The following is an 11084-nucleotide window of genomic DNA, read 5'->3' as shown; positions in this document are numbered from 1 at the left end:
CACTCGTACAGACTTTTAAAGGTCCGTACGAACGACCAATAGATTGTATAGACTATGGTCTCCCCAGGCCAAGTTGTGCCGTCAGGAGTTAAAGTGAGCCTATTGGTCGCCTGCAGGGGCCTTGGCTGGGCCTGCATGAGTGCTGCCGGCACTGGGGAGCTACAATTCATTGAGGGAACCATGAATGCCAACATGTACTGTGACATACTAAAGCAGAACATGATCCCCTCCCTTTGGAGACTGGACCGCAGAGCAGTATTCCAACATGATAACGACCCCAAACACACCCCCAAGACGACCACTGCCTGCTAAAGAAGCTGAGGGTAAAGGTGATGGACTGGCCAAGCATGTCTCCAGAGCTAAACCCTATTAAGTATCTGTGAGGCATCCTCAAACAGAAGGTGGTGGAGCGCAAGGTCTCCACCAGCTCCGTGATGTTGTCATGCAGGAGTGGAAGAGGACTCCAGTGGCAACCTGTGAAGCTCTGGTGAACTCCCTGCCCAAGAGGGTTAAGGCAGTGCTGGAAAATAATGGTGGCCACACAAAATATTGACACTTTGGGCCCAATTTGGACATTTCCACCTAGGGGTGTACTCACTTTTGTTGCCAAGGTTTAGAGATTAATGGCTGTGTGTTAAGTTACACTGTTGTACTGTTGTACTGTTGTACACTCATTACTTTACATTGTAGCAGAGTGTCATTTCTTCAGTGTTGTCACATGAAAAGATATAATAAAATATTTTCAAAAATGTGAGGGGTGTATATAGGAGGGGCTAGCTGTCATGAAGAAAGGATCAACGTTCATATGTCACTGTCCACCTTGATAGATCTGCATGCACAGCGCCTACTGATTTTGTGTCTCTGAGAAACTAATATTTACATTTTTATGAGGTAGCAAGTTCTCCAAGCTTTGATGTCAGGTGTTTATAGCATCTCTCAAGCCAACTGAAAAAAGCATATTTAAAGCAAGAATTTTCTCCATTATACTGGCATTAATGTGCAAAACTGAGGTTTTAGGGAGACTTTGTTGCGCGTTCTGTTTAAACTAGCAGAATTTCCGTTTTGAGTGGTGAGGGATTACAGCCTTTTCTGAGAGGGAAGTTCACTGTAAGTTGAAATGCAAACAAATAACAAAAGAATTTCCACCTACAAAGCAGATGGGTGAGCTGAGCCTTCTCTATGCAGTCACGCAGCTCTCTAACCACAGCTTGTTTGGATCACAGATCAATCTGCACTGCTGATTGTTACTGTACACCTGTATGCAATTTCTCAGGTTCGCCCACCTATTACCTATAAGCGTCGCTGATCAAAAAGTCCACGGAAGGGATTTCCTAACCCGTCTCAAAAATAAACGTGCAGCAGCTTACTTACTAAACAAATACTAAATACGGACAGCTGAGAAATCAATTTAGCTGAACAAACAAGGTTCCATGTAATGAACTACTAATTATCCTTTTATGCCATGTCAGTCAGAGTGATTACAGAGCCGTGCAGTTTAATTTGACATTTGGGCATTGTCTTGCTCCATTACCTCCATATAAAGCTATAGCATGATCAAAAAATGGGGTCTCTGTTTTCTCTGCGCGCCTGAACGTTCCTGAAGTACATTGATTTAGTATCCCACAGATGCCTATTACAGCTATATTTGGGTTAATGAGTTGATGTATTACACAACCTTCTAGCACTCAATTGGTTAATACAAGAGGTAATGTAGCATGAGACACAAGCAACCAGACTAACATAAATCCCCACCGCATGTCTTGTTCAATACTTGTGTCTTGCTCAGAATAAGCCGTTCCACTCCACAGTCTGCCCTGTCGAAACATTACGCATACCCCCAGCAGTCTTGGGTTTTCAGGCGCTGTCCCACTATCCGAGCAGCTGTCTCACTGAAGACAGAGGTGCCTTTATAGTGTTATAGACTAGATCGTCACCCATCAGGTGTTCCACTTTCTAACATTGAAACTGATGGACAGATATGTATGAATGGATAAGGCATGGAATGAAAAGCAGTTTTGGCAGACTAATATAAAACAATATAAAATACTTTTGAGTGGCTAATAGTTATTTCTACAAGTGAAAGAATAATAGAAGTCAAATATTCTTACCATTGTTACCCCCTACCCCGAGAAAATGAATAAAGTGTCAGGCCAATTTCTGAGCCATTTCTGCGACTGTATGAACCCATTCTTCCTTATTGTTACTATATTCCGTCAATCCACTACACGCCATAGTCAAAGCACGATAATGTTTTATGTCATATCTTTCATTACATGCTTTTACTTAAGTGGTAATAATAAAGCCTCCGTACGGTATGGGAGCAAAACATTACTGTTTTGTCAAAATAAGATCTTGTGTGATACATCCTGAAGTCAGGCTGTGCAGCGAAATTAGAAAAGCACGCTGGCTTACTGTTAAATACGAGCCCTTTTCTACAAGCTGATTTGATTTGGGCTCTAAGGTTTCATGATGGAAGCCATGTGGGTGAGATGAGATAATCAGGAGTAATCTCACCTTTTTTCGAGACAAACTCTGATTTAATCATTACTGTACATTTGTTATAAAAAGATGTTTTTATATCATTTGTATAATACGTATTTTAACATGAAATCTGGGAACATTTTTTAATGTTTCACTTATATGAACCCAACATAGAACAGGTAAAAGAGCAGTAAGTATACACTGTATTTGACAAAAGAAAAAGAACCGTTACCATAAAGGAAGTATAATCAGAACTATTTTTGTTAAGATATAACCTTAAGTTGTGTATTTTTTTATCATATTCAATATCACTGATTTTATCATTTTTCATTTTATCGAGGGGCTAACAGTGCTACTGAGTCAGTAAGTCACATCGTCGGGCAGGGTTTATAATGTAACTGGAAATACAGACCCTTGAGAAGCAATGTTAATATATTAACAGTATAATCCACATCTTCACTTTCCAGAACTGATTGTTTATACAGGACATACAGACTGTTTATGGTCCAAACTAAAAGGAAGATAAATATACTCCACATACCAACTTCTGTTAGGTGCCCTTGTGCCATGAAAGTGTTATTTACATATCAACAAAATGTGCAAATGCTTCCAGGGCAACAGCCCCTTTTCTCAATGCGCATGTCCTATGAAAATAGAAACATAGAGTGGGTATTAAATGACTATTTACTTCACAAGGTGAATTAAAATTGGGCTCATGGGAAAAATGGATTCCACACTGAAATACTCCAACATAAGGATGTTCAGTGTAGGAGTAAAAATAAAATGCTAGCAGTGGTATTTGTCTAGCACTCCCCTAGTGCTGTTACTTTAAGGTCCCATGGCAGAATTTGAAAGAACTGGTAGTAGCCCACTACTACACTACATGACCAAAGGTATGTGGCCTAGACTTGCGCAAATACGCCAAGTAAATTCTGATAAATTTTGTTTTTGGTCCATTAATTTTCAGACAATGAATTTCATTATCTGCCCTTTCAATTTAAATGAAAATCATAGGGCATTTTACATTCAGAAACAAAATCGGTGAATCTGTCTTGTTATTCTGGCCGCCTGCTGAACTTCTGCAACAGGGCAGAGCCTCCGGGCACACCCCCTCCCCCATTCCACCAATCGAGGGGAGAAGGTCTGCCAAGAAGCTCCATTATGTTGTGGGAAGCATACCGGGAGGCAAAAATGAAAATATTTTGTCTTATTTCCACAAACCATCGAGCCATCTATCCCAGTCAATTCTAAACAGCCCAGCCAATTCCGAAGGTGCTCTCATACAACTGAGCATCTGTGGAGAAAATCATGATAACCTCCTCCCAAACAATCTCCTCCCTTTTTTGTAACTTTAAAGGCTTCTTTCTCCCCCAGCAACTCCTTCCCCTTCCACATTCTCCCCCAACCCCTCTCCCTGCCAGCTCAGGTCTGGACTTCTCTATCTACATCTGTTCTTTGTGAAAACAAATATTTCTTATATTGGATTTCAGTCTCACATTAATGCTGACAATACATTTATTTACTATTCCTCTCTTGACCTCTTGCCCTCTCATCTAACTCATCTTACTTTTTCTCTGAAATTGCATACTGATAGGCATCCCACTATCTGAAGCTCGGCATCTCCAAGACCAATGTTAGTTCCAAATTCTACACTTAACTTTGCTGTTTTCTTTACCTCTCACATCCTTTAGCTCTCAAAATATCTACAATCAATTCTTTCCTGTAACAAGACACTACTAAAATACTAATACATTTCCTTGTGATATCCCAATTGAATTAATGCAACTACATTCTGTAGCCGTAGGCTAGTAGACTGGACCCACAATGCAATAAGTCAGAACCCTCTAACTAGTTCTTCTCCTACAGGAACCACTATTGCCTGAAGAGTCCGAGGGAACAATAGTTGAATCTCAATGAAGCAGGATGTCGGCCAGCCAAAGGAAATTCCGTAACCTACCTGGAATAGTGGAACTGGAACATCTTGGCAGAGTAGTGACCAGACCAAAAGGACTCACAGGAAGCAGCAGGAGAGCGGGGCAAGGGATACAATAGAATAACAGGACCACAGGGGAGCACCAAATGAGAAATCTGGTGCGACAGACACGAGATCCCCTTTAACACGCCGACCTCTAACTCTGTCCTGCTTTTTAGGATAGAGGTAGAGCTCAGCAGAACAACGGGATTCAAGAATGTAGTTCTGATAGCATTCGCCAGAAAATGCATACTGCACATACACATGACCCTACATGATTGTGCTAATGCGCTGTAAGCTTCACCCCCCCCCCTTGTGAATCAATATGCCGGGGGAGGAGCTTGAGAGATAAGCACTACTGCGCACATAAACAATAGCAGATACCGCTCAAGTTTTGCCCCTGATGTCCCAATTCACCTGGGGAGAAAGTTGTGAGGCATGCGTATCTGGCAGCAGGCACTCCCTCACACCTGCACCCAAAGCCTCGCTTGCCTCACCCTCGCTATGGCTCTGGGTCCGGAGCACAGTTTGGGGCCATACCAGTTGCAGATGACAAGTTTTAAGAGAGACAGTCAGAACTGGCAGCGGAGTCTAAGGGAGACTGGCAGATGGCAGCGGAAACTGGGCGAGTCTGGCAGACAGCAGCAGAGTCTGGGGGAGACTGGCAGAGGAGTCTGGGAGAGGCAGCAGCACAGTCTGGGGGAGACTGGCAAACGGCAGCAGAGTCTGGGGAGACTGGCAGATGGCCAGCAGACTGTGCTGCTGCCTCCCCCAGACTCCTCTGCCAGTCTACCCCAGACTCTGCTGCTGTCTGCCAGACTCGCCCAGTTTGCGCTGCCATCTGCCAGTCTCCCTTAGACTCCGCTGCCATCTGCCAGTCTGATGCCAGAGGTCAAAACTAGAATTCACAGATCAAACAACACACTCCCCATACTGCAGGGCCAGGAAGTGCAATGCTCCAGCATGGGAGCCAGGGAGTAACCCTGGTTATAAAGGCTGTAAGTTGCCTGATGGGCTTCAGGTGTGTCAGGAACCAGCGACAAACTGGACAGGGACATAGGGGAGACAGGAATCCCCTATGTTGGGCCAACATGGAAATTATGTAAACTCAAACAAGCTTTTAGGACTTTAGAGGGCTCTTTTTAAGATGAAGTCAGCACATTATCACATTTGTGCATCAGCAGCTAGGAAGGAAGACACCTTGGTATTATAACCTTTGGGGCTGATGTCAAAAAGTTTTAAGGTCACCCAATTCTGGTCTCAACATTACATAGCCTACCTCTTTGATGTCCCATACATGCTAAGGCCTAATACATGCTATAGATCATGAATCTCTTTTGTGGGATACCAGCAAAGTCTCTCATATACTTAAAATGCAGCTCTTGCCAGGTTGTCCTGAAAATGAACTGGATTTTCATCCTGGCCTGACTCTGCCACAGGTCAGCCCTCATCCACCATCCCATTTGTATCTATTGAACTAATAAGGTATTTTACAAGCCACTACTATTTTTTTTTTACTACCATTATGCATAACACATGCATGCAGTATTGAAACTGCAAATGCTAATATAGGATAGGATCTCTAAGATCAAGCAATCAAATCATAGAACTTGAAAAACATGACAACTATAGACAGTATTTTAGGATGCACTTAAAGCTAAATATATATGTATATATTCTTGATAGTCTATCTTTCGTTAAACATTCTAAAGATATCGACAACTGCTCTTGGACCACCCTGAAGCACAATTGCCCACTTCCCACACTGTGGAAGGTCTTCTAGACAAAGCTTTCTTATGTTGCTCCTACTTGAAGTAGTAGGTGATTAACCATGCAATTAAAAGCAGACAAGTGTGCATCAAGAATAGGAGTCCCCATGACCAGAGTTTCACTCTGCTTATAAGGACTAAGGCATCCCACTTTGAGCATAACCAACTTTGCTGCTTGTCACTAATTTATTGTTTATAAGGAATTTATAGGAGCAAATGTGTTTCAGATAAATGTTCCACATGTGCTTGTTACAGGTAGGGCTACCATATATGCAGTGTAAATAATGTCTATTTCAAAAAACAGCAAGCATCTTCCCCCAAAGAATACCTCAAGGTTTCATATCATAAAATGATTTTAATGTTAAATCGATGTGGTTCTAAGATAATTAAATATAGCGATTGGGCAAACTGGATGGGCTGAATGTTTCTGATCTACTGACCCATTCTACAGTATGTTATCTATGGTGCAAAAAAAGCTACTTTTTCCAACAAATAGATTTTAACAGTCACAATGTCGGTGTTCTATATGGGGGTCTATAAGAGAAGAACATCTGTCACTAAATTAAGTATTTAAGACTAAATCATTGTAATAAAAAAAAAAAAAAAAGGTTTATAGATTTTTTAAGATTCATTTGATTTGTTGATTTTCTACTGAATTTTAAATAATTTATCATACCAATCTACACTGTAAGTGTTTTTCCACTGAACATAACTCATTCCATTGATTCTCAACTGTAATGTGCAAGAGTCTACCATGTATAATCTCTGCGTAATTGCAGCAGTTATAGCTTGTACATTTCTCTTGGACAATCTTTAACAGCTGTGTAAATTATTGCCATCAAAATATAGATATTACAGTTCCATGCTAACTCTCATCAGCAGTTACGATTACAATCAGAAAAAATGCTGTATAAATGAAAAAAAGAAACATATATATATATATATATATATATATATATATTACCTATGTTCATAGACAAAGAGATCCAGTAAAAGATTTAAAGAGAAGGTGCTATGGATTACTGGGCTGCTCTTAATTTGGGCCATCACTTGAAGTTTGTGTTTTGTTTGCTATTCTATATATATATATATATATATATATATATATATATATATATATATATATATATATATATATATCAAGATGTATATAATAACAAGGATTTTAGGCTTTGACTGGATCCTCTTTGAGTTTCCTTTGCAGGTTTTACATATATTCTATACTCCATGTGCACACCTCCTAATTGTATGAACACATGCCTCCGAAGTGTTTCAAAGGTGGTACTGATAACAAGTGGACTAAAATGATAAACAAATGATAAATTGATAGTGGTGTTATCCCGTCATCATGGACGTATTTAGTGTTTCATGCCTTAACAACTATTTAACCCAGATTCGGACATCTCTTTCTCACCTGATCTTTTTAGGTACACTTTTGACCTTGGTTGAATTCAGCTTACCCTTTTGTCTCTTTTTAGCCTATGAGTTTGTCCTTTAGTACGTTAAAGATAAGAGGTTTTCAGAGTGAAGCAGCAAAAGTCCTGGCAGTCATTATACCTTAAGACTAAACCGATAGGTAACATGAATGTTATATGCAGAATAAATTCTCTCTTTATAGCCATCTCTAGTCATTTCAGACGAAGGATCCAGATGTACTAACCAAGACAATAGCTTTTGGATGGAAATAGTTTTTAAACATGTTTGTCATTAATAATTTTGGAAACCCCTTTCCCGTTGGTCATTTTAATCGACCAGCTGTATTCTGAATTTCCTGATTTATATCCATTAATAAAATAACAGCCATTTTTGTTCCAATTCCAGTTATTTTTTTATGTGTGAAGTTAAGAAAAAGACTTTTTGCCTGTGGCAGAAAATAAGATAAGTCAGGAAAAAAATTTCTCCAAAGAAAGTTTCTCCATATACATAATATACTAAGTAACTCATACTAGGCTACTAGCTTTTTATTAATGATAGCTTCTAAGAGTATTTTTTGCAGTTTTGGAAAAGTTACCGATTTAAGTGAACCTTCCAATAGTTGGTTTTGTATTTTATGATAAATTTAGATAACAATATATGGACATCTTAACATCTACATTGATTTTGGACATTAAATCTGTAGAACTTGTCAATTAAAAAGTTAAAGTTGCTAGTCAATCCTTGTTTACAGATGACTCCTAGGGTGATAATTAATTGGTTTAGTTGTTTTTGTCAGGTTTGGGTGAAATGCTGAGGGCAGAGGTTTGAAAGAACCCAATGCCTTAATGGATCAAGATCAGGCAGCATGATCCATTAAAGCATTACCATACCATACATGATGGTATGTTCATGATCAAAAGTAAAGTGTCACTCATACAGTTAATATGTCATATTATAGTGAATTATTTCAACTCAATAAAAATATTCTAACACGGTAATGATAAGCAGTGAATACAAAATATTGTATATTTAACCATAAATCATTATTTAATTATAGTTGTTTTTTTTAATACTTACCTGTATATTCATCACATTGCTTAAAATTCACTTTTAAGAAACCAGCACATAGCACATCTGTTGTTTTCAATGGAAACTAACTAAACCACGCTAAATTACTCAGCTCGTGTTATGTATGTATATAAAAAAAAATCTGCTGCAAAGTTTAAAAGTGCTGCTATCACCATAGCAACCAATGGGATTGTCCAATCAGCCAAAGCATACCATTGGTTGCTATGGTGATAAGACCAAATTTTTGTACCTATCCCCCAATGTGCTAATAGGCTTTGGATGTGGTTTCATGCAGCAGGTGTCTGGGTTTGTTTCAATAACAATATCATTTTCCTGCATTTCTCTCAGTTTTGCATTTAAAACATTGACTTAATATTCTCATTTTATATGAGATGTAACCTCATAGTGGACTGTAATCGCTATTAGGATTTGTTTAAAATGGGAGTTGTCGTCAGCAAGTCAGCCATTATTGCCAGTCCCTAAAAAAAAAAAAAAAAAAAAAAGATAACTGTGATCTTCATGCAGAAAATCTTTTTTTCTTTTCGTTGAGAAATACACCTGGCCTTTTTTTTATTAACCAGTTAAATGGTAGTTGTTTCAAATTTCTTTGCTAGTTATCGTACCCTTGAGTTCACAAGGATCAGGAAGCTTCAATTATAACTGTATTCTCCTTCATGGTTTGATTACAAACCTACTTACGAGAATTCACCCATGCAGAAAAGTGTGCTATATTGTGAAATTAAGCATATAACACAAGGCCGACCCATTCTATTCAAAAGGTGTTAGCCATACGACACAAGATTTTTATGTTTTGTGGCCACTGGCTTTCAGCAGCGCCACCTACTGAGCCTGTTGCAGGTAAATTAAAAAAAAAAAAAGTAATCTTTGATAGGATGTGGTTTTGGACTATTTTCGCCTGACTTTTCTTATTTTTATACTTATTTTTAGCACCCTTTCCGGTAAATTTCCTTTGACGTTTACGTTTGATGCAATATTGTTTGGCCTTTACAGAAGCATCAAGCATCAGAAAGGAAATTCGATGACTGAATGATGTAATTTGCAACTCTCACCATTATTTTTTTTATTACATATTAACTTATATAGCACCACCATGTTTTTATAATGAACATGTAACAGCGTTTTCTATTGGATGTCCGTGATACTACAGTTTTAATTTCTTTCAAAGCTATATAGCCTGTTTTACGTTGGCCTACGTGTTTGGTTAGTGCAGAGTTAGATAACTGCTCATACTGCGGCTGTTATTGTCCTACAACTCCCGTGACACAAATCAGCTGGCTGAGTAGGCTCACTACTAATATGAGGGCAGTATTGTAACTATGGCTATGGAAAATTATTCTTGGATAGTCACACAGATATATGGTAATTAGGTAGGGTAATATTTTATGGAGCTAATTAATTAAGGTATATGTGCTCCTAAAGGTTAATTACAATGTTGTTAAAAGTCCCACAAAATCAGCACAGGTCAGCATCAGTATCAATTCTTGCCAGTAATATGCAACGGGCTCCATACAAGGCTTTCTTTCTCGGTTATTTGATTGGTCATTTTCGTCTATAACCCCCCCCCCATCTCCTTTTTGGAACCATTATTAAACTTATTTTCTAACAATTTTTTTTGTCACCCTGGTCATATCTGCCTACTAACGCTTCCACCTCTAGTCTCTTCTATTGAACTTATGACACTTGTTTTTATTGCATATAATATTGCTGATATTTTACCAGGTGCATATTAACGGCAATTATATTGGGTCAAGTAATAATTGTGTGTGGCCATTAATAATTTGTAGTGCATATGAGCTTTTGCCATTGCATTTTTAAATTTATTATACTTTTGACTAGCAACAATAACTTTGATAACTAGACCATATGTCTGCAGATCAGACAAAAGTAACAATCTTATCTAACTAGAAAACTTTAGACTTAAAGGTTTATTGCATTAGTGAAAGGCTGATGTACCGGTAATTAAAACCCACTGATGAGTGTTGTGATTTTGTACCCTTCAGCATGCAGTGACCACCTTGAATTCACCATCATCTTATCACAAGATAAGCAGCATGAATATATTAGAATTTCAACTTGGCTGAATGTATTTATTTGACATTGTATGCCAACTTCATCACTCTGGGACTTGTGTAATGGAAGGGTTAATAATTTTCCATTAGCAATTTTACAAGATATCCTACATCTTTCCGACTGTAGTTGACAATCGGCCTTTAATTGCACCTCTAAAGGTCTGTCAGTGACAGCCTACTTCACTTCTTCCCCAGCCTACTCATTTCCTTGGCAAAATATGTGTTTCTTACCAATTATTAAGTGTGGAAAACCTGGCGCATACTGTGAGATTCCCATGTAAAGAGTGA

Source organism: Spea bombifrons, chromosome 3 (genome assembly GCF_027358695.1).
Source record: "Spea bombifrons isolate aSpeBom1 chromosome 3, aSpeBom1.2.pri, whole genome shotgun sequence".
Taxonomy (NCBI): Eukaryota; Metazoa; Chordata; class Amphibia; order Anura; family Pelobatidae; genus Spea; species Spea bombifrons.
Note: the sequence above shows the minus strand (reverse complement) of the source record.